The following is a 15,760-nucleotide window of genomic DNA, read 5'->3' as shown; positions in this document are numbered from 1 at the left end:
AAGAGCGCACTTATTGCAGGCTCCCAGCCAGGTACTGAGCTGTCACCAACAGGCTCTAGTTGTAGTCGGGAGATTCCGGGACAGGAGTGTCGGGGACATAGACAGCAATAAAGCCGGACTCGGGTTGAACTCTTCCATACTCCATCTTTAGAGGCCAAATTCACCTTTTACAGAAACTGACCACTTCACAGTATTGTGTTTTTATTGGTACATTACAAGTGCTCCTGAAATCTATTGTTGGGGCATGATGGGAGTAGTAGTCCCGGGGCCTCCAGGATTGGCCTTCCTTTCTTTGTACTCACAACCCCCTGGCTCTGCGGTGCAGACAATGGCGGGGGATCGGCGCACACTTACAGGAAGGATCATCAGTGTGTTGGAATCGGTCAGCAGGGCCAGGTCCTATGACCAGTCTTATTGTCCGGTGATGTGACCGCGGTGTGATGATTATACATGGGGAGGCGATGCGGGTAATGCGGTGTGATGATCGTACATTGAGGAGGCGATGCGGGTAACACGGTGTGATGATCGTACATTGGGGAGGCGATGCGGGTAACGCGGTGTGATGATCGTACATTGAGGAGGCGATGCGGGTAACACGGTGTGATGATCGTACATTGAGGAGGCGATGCGGGTAACGCGGTGTGATGATCATACATTGAGGAGGCGATGCGGGTAACGCGGTGTGATGATCGTACATTGAGGAGGCGATGCGGGTAATATGAATGGATGAGGTGTGTACAGAGTCAGTTACATAATCCTCTTGTCTTCTGATGGAAGATTTTCCATTCCCTCTATAGGAGAACGCACAGCGCTGAGCTCAGGGTCGGGCTGTACTCCAGTATTGTGTGCCGCCTCTCCCCACACCCGTATATTGTACATACCGGATTACATACCATTCCTAATCCATGTGCTCAGAGCGTATAGATCATATACCTGACACCGGATAGTCATCACAACCCCCCCCCCCCCCATATATTGTTACCAGCAAAACCTGTGCCGATCCCTTATTCATGTGCAGCCCTGGCCTGTCTGGGTTGGATGGACTCCATAGCCTGGGCACCCAAACCAGTAACCAGTTTTCACTCATGCCCAGGCTGGTATCACAAGGGGGCGCTATTCCTATTTACAGTGAGCCTGGCCCCAGTGTGAATACAAAACTGAGAATCTGTTTCACAGGATCAGTCCAATGTTTGAATGTAGCAACATCTCCTGATTGATATGCATTCTCTAAAGCCTGCAGAGCATTGCACCCACCATCAGTGCGTCCTGGATGCAATGTATGGGCTCTAGCAATGTCCCAACCCCCCCACCCCCCAATCCTTAGCTTTGTATGGAGGAGCGGTCCTGCTATTATAGGGCGGGAGGATGTTGGGAGAGAAGGGATCCCAGGAGCACTCGACATAGCTCTGCATATTTTCTATCCCCCATCTTTAAGTCTGCATGGGAGGAGCGGTCCTGCTGTTATAGGTCGGGAGGATGTTGGGGGGAGAAGGGATCCCAGGAGCACTCTGCATAGCTCTGCGTATTTTCTATTGAGCGATCCCAGACCTTGATGCCGCTGGGTGGAGCTACACATAGCCGTGCTAAATTAAAATGATGGAATTTTTATAAAGATGCCCCCCCCCCATGATTTATATAATGGGGGGGTTGGGGTTTGGCTTTTGACCACACTTCATGTGACACCCTAAATATTAATATTATACGGGATTTATATAGCCCCAGCAGTTTGCACAGCATGAGGGTACAGTTACAATACAATTTAATACAGGAGAAATAAGATGGCCCCCGCTCATTAGAGCTTACAATCTAGAAGGGAGGGTCAAGTGTAACAAAAAGGTAATAACTGTGGGGGATGGGCTAATGGAGAAAATGTAAGTACAGTTGTTAGATCTGGGTAGGATAGGCTTCTCTGAAGAGGAGGGTTTTCAGGGATTGTCTAAAAGCAAATAGAGTAGGAGATAATTGGACAGATTGGGGTAAGGAGTTCCATAGGATTGGAGAGGCTCTGGAAAAGTCCTGGAGGTGAGCATGGGAGGAGGTGACAAGGGAGCTGGAGAGCAGGAGGTCTTGAGAGGAACAAGAAGGATGATTGATTGATTGGGTTGGTATTTTGAGACGAGGCTGGTGATGTAGTTGGTGGCTAAGCTGTGGATGGCTTTGTAAGATGTTAGTATTTTGAATTTAATTTCTTGGGTGAGCGGAAGCCAGTGGAGGGATTGGCAGAGCGGGGTGGAGGACACTGAGCGAATGCCAGTGGAGGGGTGGAGGACACTGAATGGAGGCCAGTTTGGGGGATTGGCGGGGGAGAATGGAGGACACTGACTAGAGGCCAGTGGAGGAATTGGCAGGGAGGGGTGGAGGACACTGAATGGAGGCCAATGGAGGGATTGGCAGGGAGGGGTGGAGGACACTGAATGGAGGCCAGTGGAGGGATTGGCAGGGAGGGGTGGAGGACACTGAATGGAGGCCAGTGGAGGGATTGGCAGGGAGGGGTGTGGAGGACACTGAATGGAGGCCAGTGGAGGGATTGGCAGGGAGGGGTGGAGGACACTGATTGGAGGCCAGTGGAGGGATTGGCAGGGTGGGGTGGAGGACACTGATTGGAGGCCAGTGGAGGGATTGGCAGGGAGGGGTGGAGGACACTTAATAGAGGCCAGTGGAGGGATTGGCAGGGAGGGGTGGAGGACACTGAATGGAGGCCAGTGGAGGGATTGGCAGGGAGGGGTGGAGGACACTGAATGGAGGCCAGTGGAGGGATTGGCAGGGAGGGGTGTGGAGGACACTGAATGGAGGCCAGTGGAGGGATTGGCAGGGAGGGGTGGAGGACACTGAATGGAGACCAGTGGAGGGATTGACAGAAGAGTAGCAGATACTAAGCGGTTAGTAAGGTGGATGAGCCTGGAAGCAGCATTCATGATGGATTGAAGGGGGGAGGAGCCTATCTAGAGGTAAACCAATGAGAAGGGAGTTGCGGTAGTCGAAGCGAGAAATAACCAGGGAGTGAACTAGGAGCTTGGTTGTGTCATTGGTTAGAAAGGGGCGTATTTTGGAGATGTTGCGGAGGTTAAGGCAGTAAGATTTAGACAGTGATTGGACGTGGGGCTTGAAGGAGAGTTCAGAGTCCAGGACTACACCTAGGACCTTGGCATACAGGAAAGGGCTAATATTTGTGCCATCGATTTTGACCGAGAGATCGGGGGAAGGGGCTCGCAGTGGAGGAAAAATTATAAGTTCAGTTTTGGATAGATTGAGTTTGAGGAAGTGGTGAGACATCCAGACCGATGTATCTGATAGTAAATTAGTGATACGTGAGGAGACTGAGGGAGAGAGCTGAGGGGTAGAGAAATAGATTTGGGTATCGTCAGCGTAGAGATGGTATTGGAAGCCATGGGAGGCAATCAGCTGACCCAGAGAGGAGGTGTAGATTGAAAATAGGAGAGGTCCAAGAACAGAACCTTGGGGGATCCCAACAGAGAAGGGAAGAGGAGGAAGTAGAATTGCCAGTAATGATAAAGGTGTGGTTGGATAAGTAGAAGGAGAACCAGCGAAGAGTACAATCACGGAGACCAAAGATGTGGATTTTCTTGATCAGCCGTATGAAAGGCAGCAGAAAGGTCCAGGAGTACAGAATGGTGTCCATTGGTTTTGGCTGCTAGTAGATCGTTTGTTAGTTTTAGGAGAGCGGTTTCTGTGGAGTGTTGAGGATCAAATCCAGACTGAAGGGAGGGGATGAAGAAGGCTATTCTCGGCATTGGTCGGTTGTAGACCACACATTTAAGGAGTTTGGATAAAAAGGGGAACAAGGAAATGTGACGTAGGTTGTGAAGATTGGATGGGTCCAGTGAGGGCTTTTTAAGTTCTGGAAGATGCCAGAAGAGAAGGAGAGATTGAAGATGTGGGTTAGAGTGTAGAATAGAGGCAGAGGGTGAACGTAGCATTGGCGAGGGAACAGGGTCCAGAGGGCCGGTGGTTAGCTGGATGTTGGCAAGTAGTTTAGCAACCTCCGTCTATAGTGGTGGGGTTGAATGAGGGAAGTAGCGATTGTACTTGTGGGCATGAAGTGTAAAGTGTGGACGGTATCTGACACAATTGGTGAGGAGATCTTCTGTTTGAAGTGATTGGCAATCTCCTGGGCGGTGAGTGAGGTAGTAGGTGGAGGCAGTGGAGGATGAAGTAGAGAGTTGAAGGTAAAGAAGAGTTGGCGGGGACTGGATGATAAGTTAATGAGTGATAAATTGGGTCTGCTTGGCAGTGTTGAGGCTGGAATTGTATTTTTGGAGGGCAGATTTATATTGGATGAAATCTTTCCAAGACTTAGTCTTACGCCAAATATGGATGTAACATGAAAAATGGTCTAAAAAGTTAGAATTGGCTTAAAAGGGTCACTCTGCCCAGAAGTGATACTTAAAGCAGACTTTGGCTCCCTTTTTTCAGGGTCCCTTCCCCTGCATGTCCACCCCCCCCCCTTTCCCTCTTACACACAGGGGGCTCTGCCAAGTATGTCTGCATGTGCAGGGAAGCGGATCTATGTACAGAATGTACAGACATGCCATTGGGCTCTGCCAGGCACCGTAGCCCTATTTACAGTGAGCCTTGTGCCCATGTGGTAGGACTACATAGCAATAAGGGTTCCCCAGAGCAGTCTGCATAGCAGAACAGTCCTTTCCTGTGGCTCTATCAATGTCTCCCTCCACCCCCCACAGCCTCAGGTCTGTATGGTGGAGCGGACTTGCTGTGGGGGGGTGGGAGGATGTTGTGTCAGGACTGCATAGGGGAGGAGGGATCCCCAGAGCACTCTGCATAGCACACTGGACGTGTAGTCATTTCCATTCAGCAATCCGGACCTTGGTGACATGGCTGTACAGGTGGAGCTACAAACAGCCACACTAAATTAAAATACAGTTCTGCTGGAATATGCACCCCCCCCCCCACCCCGTGATTTAGATAAGGGGGGGTGGTTTGGGTTTTGAGGATGCCGTATGCGAGCAAAAGCCGCTGCGGTGTCTGCCAGGACTGCACATGTCTGTACATGTGTCGGAGATCCAGCACATGCATGGACACACCATGGGGGTCTACCACGTTCCATATTCATGATAGAACTGGAAAATACCCCCCCCCCCCCAGTGTGTCTGTACATGTGCCAGAGAAGAGCAGAGCATTGCTGGACTTGGTGTCATTTTTGTCCAGGGTGGAGTTTGTCCAGGGTGGAGTTTGTCCAGGGTGGAGTTTGTCCAGGGTGGAGTTTGTCCTGGGGTGGAGTTTGTCCTGGGGTGGAGTTTGTCCTGGGGTGGAGTTTGTCCTGGGGTGGAGTTTGTCCTGGGGTGGAGTTTGTCCTGGGGTGGAGTTTGTCCTGGGGTGGAGTTTGTTCTGGGTGGAGTTTGTTCTGGGTGGAGTTTGTCCTGGGGTGGAGAATTGTGGTTTGATGAAGGAAGTGATTTAGTTTGTAGATATTGCTACCTCCTCATTATTGATTATGTGTCCATAGCTGCCTTCAGTTTGGGGGAATTTTGTAATAATTCACAAAAATTCCATTTCACAGATATCTTCATCTATTGGACGGCAAAGAGAATTACCCGTGCTTGGTGGATGCAGAAAATGCGGTTATATCTTTCCCACCAATCACCAACAGCGACAAGACGAAGGTGAGATACCCGAACCTATAGGAAGAAATGGGAGTAGGAAGAGAGGGAGTAGAAAGGTGTTTTTTAGACCCTTTTACATTACTTACCGTATTTTAGACTCAGTCCCAAACTTGTTCAGTAGGGATGAGGTCGGGTGATCAGTAGGGATGAGGTCGGGTGATCAGTAGGGATGAGGTCGGGTGATCAGTAGGGGATGAGGTCGGGTGATCAGTAGGGGATGAGGTCGGGTGATCAGTAGGGGATGAGGTCGGGTGATCAGTAGGGGATGAGGTCGGGTGATCAGTAGGGGATGAGGTCGGGTGATCAGTAGGGGATGAGGTCGGGTGATCAGTAGGGGATGAGGTCGGGTGATCAGTAGGGATCAGGTCAGGTGATCAGGTCAGGTGATCAGTAGGGGTGAGGTCAGGTGATCAGTAGGGGGGAGGTCAGGTGATCAGTAGGGGGGAGGTCAGGGTTCTTTACAGGACACTGGAGTTCCTCTACACCAAAGTGGTCACACCGTGTCTTTATGGATCTGGCTTTGTACAGGGTGGGTGTGGGGGGGGGGGGGGCAGCACAGCCATGCTGGAACAGAAAAGGGTCTTCACCAAACTGTTACCACAAGGCTGGAAAAGCCCAATTGTCTACAATTTCTTTGTGCGATGGAGGATTACCAGGACCCTTCACTGGGGACACCTGAACTCTGGAGGGGTGTATACTGTGTGTTACATTTTAGTGGGGTGACCCCATTACCATTATTGGTTGAGTTCTTTAATCATGAACCTCCTAAACATGACTGATGTGTGAGAAGACCTGGCTCACTATCGGCATTCCAATTCATCCCAAAAGTGTTGGAGTTGAGGGTTGATCTTTGGGCTCTTTGAGTTCCTCCACTCTTCTGGGAAGATTTTCTGCAGGATTTTGGAGGGTGTCTTTGGGAATTTGTGCCCATCTGTGAGGTCAGGTACTGATGTTGGGTGACTCGCATGATGAGCCACGTTGGGCGCCAAAAAAAAAAAAAGACCTGGCTCGCAGTCGGAGTTCCAATATATCCCAAAGGTGTTCAGTTGGGTTGAGGTCAGGGCTCTGTGCAGGCCACTGGAGTTCCTCCACACCAAACTGGTCACACCGTGTGTTTATGGAGTTGCCCCCTTTGTGGTTTACCATCCTCCACACTCAAGGTCTCGAGTTCCTCCATTCTTTTAGGAAGACTTTCTATATGACTGTAGTGTCTATAGGAATTTGCTCTTGTTTGGAGATCAGGTGTTCAGTAGGGTTGAGGTCAGGGCTCTGTGTAGGACATTGGTGAGACCAGTCGCGGCTCTGTGTAGGACATTGGTAAACCCAGTTGGGGCTCTGTGTAGGACATTGGTGTGACCAGTCGGGGCTCTGTGTAGGACATTGGTGAGACCAGTCGGGGCTCTGTGTAGGACATTGGTGAGACCAGTCGGGGCTCTATGTAGGACATTGGTGTGACCAGTCAGGGCTCTGTGTAGGACATTGGTGAGACCAGTCGGGGCTCTGTGTAGGACATTGGTGTAACCAGTCAGGGCTCTGTGTAGGACATTGGTGTAACCAGTCAGGGCTCTGTGTAGGACATTGGTGAGACCAGTTTGGTGTGGAGGAACACAATGTCTTTATGGAGCTGGCTTTGTACAGGGGTAATGCTGGAATAGAAAAGGGTCTTTACCAAACTGCTACCATAAGGTTGGAAGAACACAATTCTTTAAACAAGAAGTTCTCCACTTTTTGAAACCAGTGCCCAGTAAATGATTCCAGAACCTTCCATGCCCAAACAATAAAGTTGTAAGTCTCTGGATGGGGCTGGGTTTTTTATGGGACTGGGGGAACTCTGAAAAGGCGAGGGGCATTGAGGAAGACTTGAGGGTCATTATGGCAGATTGGGGGACACTTTGCAAGCTGGGGGACCCTGCAGGAGATTAAGGGATCTTCAGCTGCCTGAAAGCCTAGGAGAGAGGAGGCTCCAGCCTGGCGGTGGACCACAGCCCAGTGGTTGAAATCAATTGGCCTACAATGTTTGATGGAGTATTACCAGGACCCTTCATTGGAGACACCTGAACACCATCATTGTAGTGGGGGGGGGGGGGGGTGTTGGTTCACATACTTTTGGCCATATAATGTATAATAAAAATAATGGCGCTATAAGAATAAAGAACATATGGGTCAGGGATCCTCAAACTACGGCCCTCCAGCTTTTGTGGAACTACACATCCCATGAGGCATTGTAAAACTCTGACATTCACAGACATGACTAGGCATGATGGGAGTTGTAGTTCCTGAACAACTGGAGGGCCATAGTTTGGAGAGCCCTGATATAGCTTCTACCCTCCCCCACTCTATCCTAAACGAAAAAGCTATTGGTTGGAGTTGGGTTTTAAAGGAACACTGATCTCATTTGGAAGACACTTGGATTACAATGACTATCGTTCTTCTTCCACAGATCACCAAATCCACCCAGGCCCTCTTGTTGGAGGTGACCAGTGGCAGCAGCCTGCAGACCTGTAAGGATGTCATGGACGCTCTGATTGAGGTAAGTGCCCATCTCCATTGTTTTGCTTGGATAGTTGGGGCCATTTGGATCTCGCTATATCAGGGGTCTCAAACTGGCGGCCCTCCAGCTGTTGCAGAATTCTCCGCTGCCAATGAATAAAATACATCCGTGGCAGCAAAAGTTTGTTAACCGGTTCCCGACCGGCCGCTGCCTTTTTACTGTGGCAATGTGGCTCTGCTGCGCAAATTGGCGTACACCTACGTCCATCGCAGGCAGCTAGGGGGCGAGCTGCACTCCCGTCCCCACTCGTCTGCGGGGACTCTGATGCACGGGGCAGGGGGCTCCGATTGCCGTCTGACACCCGCGATCGTTCCCCGCTGAGAGAGAAGGACGGTCGGATGTTGTAAACACAGCTGACCGTTCTTCTCTCTGGAATGATCACAGAGCTCCTTCTATATAGGATCACATGTCTCTATGATCATTTCGCAAGCCCCTCCCCCACAGTTAGAATCACGCCCCTAAGCTCACATTTAACCCCTTGATCACCCACTGTTAACCTCTTCCCTGCCAGTGTCATTAGTACAGTGACAGTGCATATGTATAGCACTGATTACTGTAGTAATGTCACTGGTCCCCCCAAAAGGGTCAAAAATGTCAGTTAGGGGTCCGATCTGTCCGCCGCAATGTTGCAGTCCCGCTAAAAATCGCAGATCGCCACCATTACTAGTAAAAAATAAACAATAAAAACTACATAAATCTTTCCCGTAGTTTGTAGATGCGATAACTTTTCCGCAAACCAATCAAAATACGCTTATTGTGATTTATTTATTTTTTTCAAAAAATATGTAGCAGAAAACAAATTGGCCTAAAATGTTGAAAAATTTTGATTTTTTAAAAAAAAAAAAAAATTTTTTTTAGAGAATGTCATATAGCAGAATGTGAAAAAAATATATATATATATATAATTTTTTTTTCCCCAGAATTGTCCTCTTTTTTTTTTTTTTGTTTATAGAGCAAAAAATAGAAATCCCACAGGTGATCAAATACCACCAAAAGAAATCTGTTTGTGGGAAAAAAAGGACATCGGTTTTATTTGGGTACAGTGTCGCATGACCGTGCAATTGTCCGCTAAATTAACACAGTGCCGAATCGCAAAATATGGCCTGGTCATTAAGGGGGTAAATCTTTCCGGTCCAGAAGTGGTTAAGTTTATAAAAATTGTGTAATGAGTGCAAACTTCTAAATCCAATCTCTATCACATTGCACTTTACATTGCTGAGCTGGTGGTAGATGTGAAGGCGATGGTGTAGTGAATGGTCGGCTTTATATCCAGTATAAAGTGGAAGTGGAAAGGCCGGACTGACTGGACACAATGTAACGTATATGGGGACCATTAGAATTATTTGTAGGTCGGGGTGACTATTGGATGATGTGATGACGCGGATTGTCGTTGTGAACTGGAGCAGTGAAAGTGATCCGCCTGATATCCACCTGAGAGTCGCTTTAGTTTGCCGCCCCGGCACTCGATGGCAATCCTCTCCCTGTGATAACGGCGGAGGAATATTTATAGAAACCGTTTCCTTTTCGGTGGAAATCTCTCACAATCTGTGACGGGTGAAATTTCATCTCTTTTGATATGGTGAGTGACGTTCCGACCAAGTGGAAAATTTCCTCCTTTGGGGGGGGGGGTTTAGCAAAGAGCGACATCTGCCGTTCCCAGCGAGTTCAGTAAACTCAGCGGACGGTGCGGGGGGATGGATGAAAAGTAGAAACTCAATAAAAAGTGTTGTATCTGAAAAGAGGAGAAGATTTCACCCCTCATTCAAAGGGAGTGCTTTCTAACTGTGGGGGGAGTGGACTGACTGCAGTAAGAGAGAGATCCGTGTTCCTGATTAGTAGGAACACACAATCTCATCAGCCAATTGGGTCTGATGGTATCAACCTTCGAGGCGGTTCCGTTTGCTCAGTTCCACACCAGACCTTTGCAACAAGAGATTCTGGTCATATGGAACAAGGATCCAAAGTCTTTAGACAATTTGATTCAGTTGAGCTGCAACACCAGAGCTGCACTGTTATGGTGGCTTTACTCTCCAGCACTATGCCGGGGCAAGTCCTTTCTCCCGATGTTTTGGACAGTGGTAACCATGGACGCCAGCCTGTCGGGCTGGGGCAGGGTTCTGGGGAGGTTCTGTGCTCAGGGAACTTGGACAGTAGAAGAGTCCAAACTACCGATAAATGTTTTGGAGCTCAGACCAATACAGCTTTGTCTGAGCCACTGGACGCCTCGTCTCCAAGCTTGTCCGGTTCGGATTCAACCGGACAATGCCACAGCTGTGGCTTACATTAATCACCAGGGGGACACCAAGAGTGTCTTAACGGCCAAGGAGGTGGCCGAACTTTTGGACTGGGCAGAACAGTTTGTCCCAGCCCTCTCTGCTGTGCACATCCCAGGTGTGGAGAATTGGCAAGCGGATTACCTGAGTCATCAGATGTTGGATCAAGGGGAGTGGTCCCTACATCCGGAGGTGTTTCATCTCCTGTGTGTCAGGTGGGGGACACCCAAGGTCGATCTGTTTGCTTCTCGTCTCAAGAAGGTGCAGATCTCGAGATCCTCTGGCCCACGCCACAGACACACTGGTGGATCCTTGGGGTCGGTATTGGCTGATCTATGCATTTCCTCCGCTGAAACCTCTGCCGAGGCTTCTACACAGAATAGAGGTGGAAGGGATTCCAGTCATTCTGGTGGCTCCAGACTGGCCCTGCCGGTCTTGGTACACAGACCTAGTAAGGTTGGTCGCCGATGCTCCTTGGAGACGTCCTCTCAGGGAAGATCTGCTGTCTCAGGGTCCGATCTCCCCTCCTGCTTTACAGTCGCTGGCTTTAATGGCATGGCTGTTGAAAACCAGGTGTTGAGAGATGGAGGTCTTGCTGACTCTGTGATTCATACGCTCTTGAAGGCTAGGAAGTCGACTTCCAGAAAGATAGATCATCGTAAGTGGAAATCATACATTTCATGGTGCGAATCGCTGAAGGTGCACCCTCGCTTGTTTTCGGTTGCTAGGGTTTTGGCCTTTCTGCAAGAAGGGGTTGAACAGCGGTTGGCTTTGGGCACTATCAAAGGCTAAGTGTCGGCTTTAGCGATATATTTTATACACCCGTTAGCTATGCATGCCTTGATTTGTACCTTCATTCAGGGAATGCGCTATTTGGCTTCTCAGAGGCGGTCCCCGCTACCTCCGTGGGATCTAAATCTGGTATTATCTATTCTTCAAAAGCCTCTCTGCTTTCGAACATTAGGGAGCTTGTTCTGCTTTTGTTGTCTCAGAAGGTTGCCTTTTTGGTGGCTATCACTTCCGCTTGCAGTGTCTGAATTTGCAGCGTTGTCCTGCTGTTTGCCTTATCTGGTGGTCCACAGAGATAAAGTGGTACTCCGAACAAATCAATCTTTTCTCCCTAAAGTGCTTTCTGATTTTCAGACATTGTGCTGCCTTCACTCCGTCCCAAGCATCCTAAGGAAATTGCCTTGCATTCTTTGGATGTGGTTCGAGTGATCAGGGTTTACCTGGCGGTTACTGAGTCTTTCTGAAAGTCAGATGCTCTTTTTTTCTTTACTGAGGGTCCTAGTAAGGGATTGGCTTAGTCTGCGGTGACCATTTCCAGGTGGATCAGGCAGACGGTTGTTCAGGCTTATTCACTGAAGGGTCAGGTTCCTCCTTTCCCAGTGACGGCACATTCTACTGGAGCGCTGAGTGCCTTTTGGGCTTTTCGCCATAAGGCATCGGTGATGCAAGTTTGCATGGCTGCGACTTGGTCGTCTGTGCATACCTTCACAAAATTCTACAAAGTTGATGTGTTGGCATCTTCAGATGCTTCCTTTGGCCGCAAGGTCTTCCAGGCTGCTGTATAAAGAGAATCTTTTTTGTTCTCTTTGAGGTTGTTTTTACTAGGTGAGCACCAGTTGTTCCTGGTTGAGCTCCACATTACCTGGTTGGCTATGTTTAGCCTTTGGGGAGTTAATTTCTTATTTTGCGTTTTTCTTCCCACCCCTTATATTAATACTGCTTTGGGACATCCCAATGGTCTAAGATATGGAGCTGCGTCTGTCAATGAACGATAGAGAAAACTAGATTTCTCTATCCATCGACAGACGCAGCCTCATCTCCAAGAGCTGAGTGGGTTTATGCTCCTCCCATCAGGAGTAGTCTAGGCAGGAAAATTTGAAAATACACACCCAGGGGGCTGTCCCTCCAGGCATAAACCCCCACTGCACAACCCAGCACATCAGTTTTTCTGCCTAGAGGAGTAGGACCTAGGTTTCCTGCTGGGACTCCGGTCTCCGTTTTTTATTTCTTTTAGAAAATGTTTTCTTTTTATTTTTCTTTACTCACTTGCTAGCTAGTATTCAGGGAAGAAATTCCTGGTGATCTGCAAGCAACGATGCCGGCTGGGGCTTTGCACTGGATAATCTAGAGCCTTATGGTCGACGGTGCTCCCTTGTCCTGAGGGGGACGTGCCTGCGAGCGGATGCCTCGCCGGGACACAATGACCTGGAACGCCCTGAGTCGTAGCGTACCCCTCGGCTGGCAGCAACCACTTCGGGGTGGGAGGCAGTCTGCCCGGAGCGGAGCCCACCCAGTCCATAGTATGGTGAGTAACTGTGCCCCCCTTGCCCCTGCTGACCTTTGGGGGTTATGGGCCTTCCCCTGGGGATAATGGGATTTGTGCCTCCCAAGAGATCCCCCCTGGTCTGTGTGTCCTTTCCTGTCCCTGCGGGGGCTGTGTGTCTGGAGTATTTACTGTAAAATCCTTTCCTCTGAAGTTAATCGACAGACGCAGCACCCGCCCCTCTACTTCTGAGTGAATGGGGTTTTTTTTTTCTTCTACACACTGCTTGCAACAAAACTAAATGCTGTAGCAGCGTGTGTGGGGTTATGCCTGCAGGGACAGCCCCCATAGGCGTGGTAAAGCTGTTTCCTATTCCTGATGGGAGGAGCATAACCCAATGGTCTAAGAAGATATGGAGCTGCGTCTGTCCAATTTCAGAGAAAAGGATTTTATGGTAAGTACAAAAATCTATTTTTTTTTTTTTCTTTTAAAGGTAAAGAAGAGATTTGGGGTCTCTTTGACCCCAGATCTCTTCAAAAGAGGACCCATCATCCTTCTTTCTATTACAAGGGAAGTTTACATTCCTTGTAATAGGAATTGTCAAGTGATCAAAAATAAAGGGACAGTGTAAAAATAAAAAGTAAAATGAATAATAAAAAAAAAAAAAAAAAATTAAAGCGCTCCCATCACTCTATGCTCGCGTGCAGAAGCGAACGCATATATAAACGGTACCACATCTGAGGTATCGCCAGGAACGTTGAAGTGAGAGCAAAAATTCTAGCACCAGACCTCCTCTGTAACGCTAAACTGGTCACCTGTAAAGACGTTTAAATCGCCGCCTATGGAGATTCTTAGGTACGGTAGTTTGTTTCCATTCCATGAATGTGCGCAATTTTAAAGCGTGACATGTGTGGTATCTATTTACTCGGCGATGCTGTAACATCTTTTATATTGCACGAAAAATTTGAGGTAACTTTATTTATTTTTTTTTACAAAAAAATGGCATTTGCAAAACCGCTGCGCAAATGCTGTGTGACATAAAAAAATTGCAACAATCGCCATTTTATTCCTTCGGGTCTCTGCTATAAAAAAAATGTACATTGTTTTGGGGTTCAAAGTAATTTTCTAGCAAAAAATACTGATTTAAAATTGTAAACCATAAATGCCAGAAAAAGCCGGGTCAGCAAATGGTTATGTCCGCTTTGTATATAGAGGATGTGTCTGGACTTTTATAAAGATTTTTTTCTTGGAGTGAAAGTTATTATTTTTTGGGGTACAATGTATTTTATTCTAATATTATTATTATTATTATTAATGATGATTAATTTGTGTTTTTTGTTTCTTTCCTATACACAGAAAATGGCAGAACTCAATAAATTCACGATGGAGAACAAAGAGGAGGAAGTCGATTCCGATACAGAACATCCGGGGGTCTTGGCGTCTCAGAACCTGGAACCCCCGGAGCGCCCCCAGCTGGTGCTGGAACAAGTGCGCGTTACTGATGTGGACGGCAACCTGAAGGTCCTGTACCCATCCAAGACCGACCTGAACCTCAGCGCTTCCTCCTTTGTGATTGTCCGCTAGTATGAAATGTCTTCTCCTTTCCTCCAGTAACCAATCGCGTCCTTCGGTTGTCAATGAAGAATGACGATTGGACACGGAGTGATTGCTGAGAGTGGAAAGAACGATTTGCGCCTGTACAGGAAACTCTGAATTCATCCTTCATTTCCAGCGTTTTAGCACTTGTAGAGATACACTAACACAAGGAATCCTAATTTATTTTTTATTGTCATTTTTTTTATATGTTGGCTGTTTTGTTTCCTCGTGTGCAGATATCTGAAATATCGCTGCCATTGTCTGTTAATGTGATATCAGCCAAAATAAAATGGCAGTTCAGAAATGGTGTGTTAGTAATTTGTGGCGGTGCAGCTTTTTTAAGGTTAAAACAAAGTCAGGAGGTGACACATCCCCTCACCGCCTCTGAAAAGCATTCCACAACTGTGAATTGCTTTTCAGAAGGGGAAGGGGCTTCCACATGTATGGCAGTAGGATGAGGAATAATTCCCCTTCATTGGTGTCAGTGGGAGGAATAGTGCCCCCATCATTGGTGTCAATGGGAGGAAAAGTGCCCCATCATTGGTGTCAGTGGGAGGAATAGTGCCCCCATCATTGGTGTCAGTAGGAGGAATAGTGCCCCATCATTGGTGTCAGTGGGAGGAATAGTGCCCCATCATTGGTGTCAGCCCCGTCATTGGTGTCAGTGGGAGGTGTCCCATCATTGGTGTCAGTGGGAGGAATAGTGTCCCATCATTGGTGTCAGTGGGAGGTGTCCCATCATTGGTGTCAGTGAAAGGAATAGTGTCCCATCATTGGTGTCAGTGGGAGGAAAAGTGCCCCATCATTGGTGTCAGTGGGAGGTGTCCCATCATTGGTGTCAGTGGGAGGAATAGTGCCCCATCATTGGTGTCAGTGGGGGGGAATGGTGCCCCGTCATTGGTGTCAGTGGGAGGTGTCCCATCATTGGTGTCAGTGGGGGGGAATAGTGTCCCATCATTGGTGTCAGTGGGAGGAATAGTGTCCCATCATTGGTGTCAGTGGGGGGGAGAGGAATAGTGCCCCATCATTGGTGTCAGTGGGGGGGAATAGTGCCCCACCATTGGTGTCAGTGGGGGGAATAGTGCCCCACCATTGGTGTCAGTGGGGGGAATAGTGCCCCACCATTGGTGTCAGTGGGGGGAATAGTGCCCCACCATTGGTGTCAGTGGGGGGAATAGTGCCCCACCATTGGTGTCAGTGGGGGGAATAGTGCCCCACCATTGGTGTCAGTGGGGGGAATAGTGCCCCATCATTGGTGTCAGTGGGAGGAATAGTGCCCCACCATTGGTGTCAGTGGGGGGAATAGTGCCCCACCATTGGTGTAAGTGGGGGGAATAGTGCCCCAAGGGCTGGATAAAGGCAAGGAAAGGGTTGCAGTTAGGAGACCACTGATCTACACCGATGGCACTTTCTGGGATTTGATTGA

General features: G+C 48.5%; 1 pseudogene across 1 annotated transcript in view; it reads left to right on the top strand.

Annotated features, from left to right (window-relative positions):
• LOC309567868 (leucine-rich repeat-containing protein 47-like) overlaps positions 1 to 14,352 on the top strand; it is a 39,921-nt pseudogene extending 25,569 nt beyond the window's left edge. The window contains exons 5-7 of the transcript XR_014226123.1: positions 5,540 to 5,642; positions 8,083 to 8,172; positions 14,095 to 14,352. The product of XR_014226123.1 is annotated as a leucine-rich repeat-containing protein 47-like (transcript). The remainder of the gene's footprint in view (positions 1 to 5,539; positions 5,643 to 8,082; positions 8,173 to 14,094) is intronic.
• Positions 14,353 to 15,760: the final 1,408 nt, after the last annotated feature.

This window comes from Pelophylax lessonae (genome assembly GCF_965119305.1).
Source record: "Pelophylax lessonae genome assembly, chromosome: 12".
Lineage (NCBI taxonomy): Eukaryota > Metazoa > Chordata > Amphibia > Anura > Ranidae > Pelophylax > Pelophylax lessonae.
Note: the sequence above shows the minus strand (reverse complement) of the source record. Positions and strands in the feature narration are given on the sequence as shown.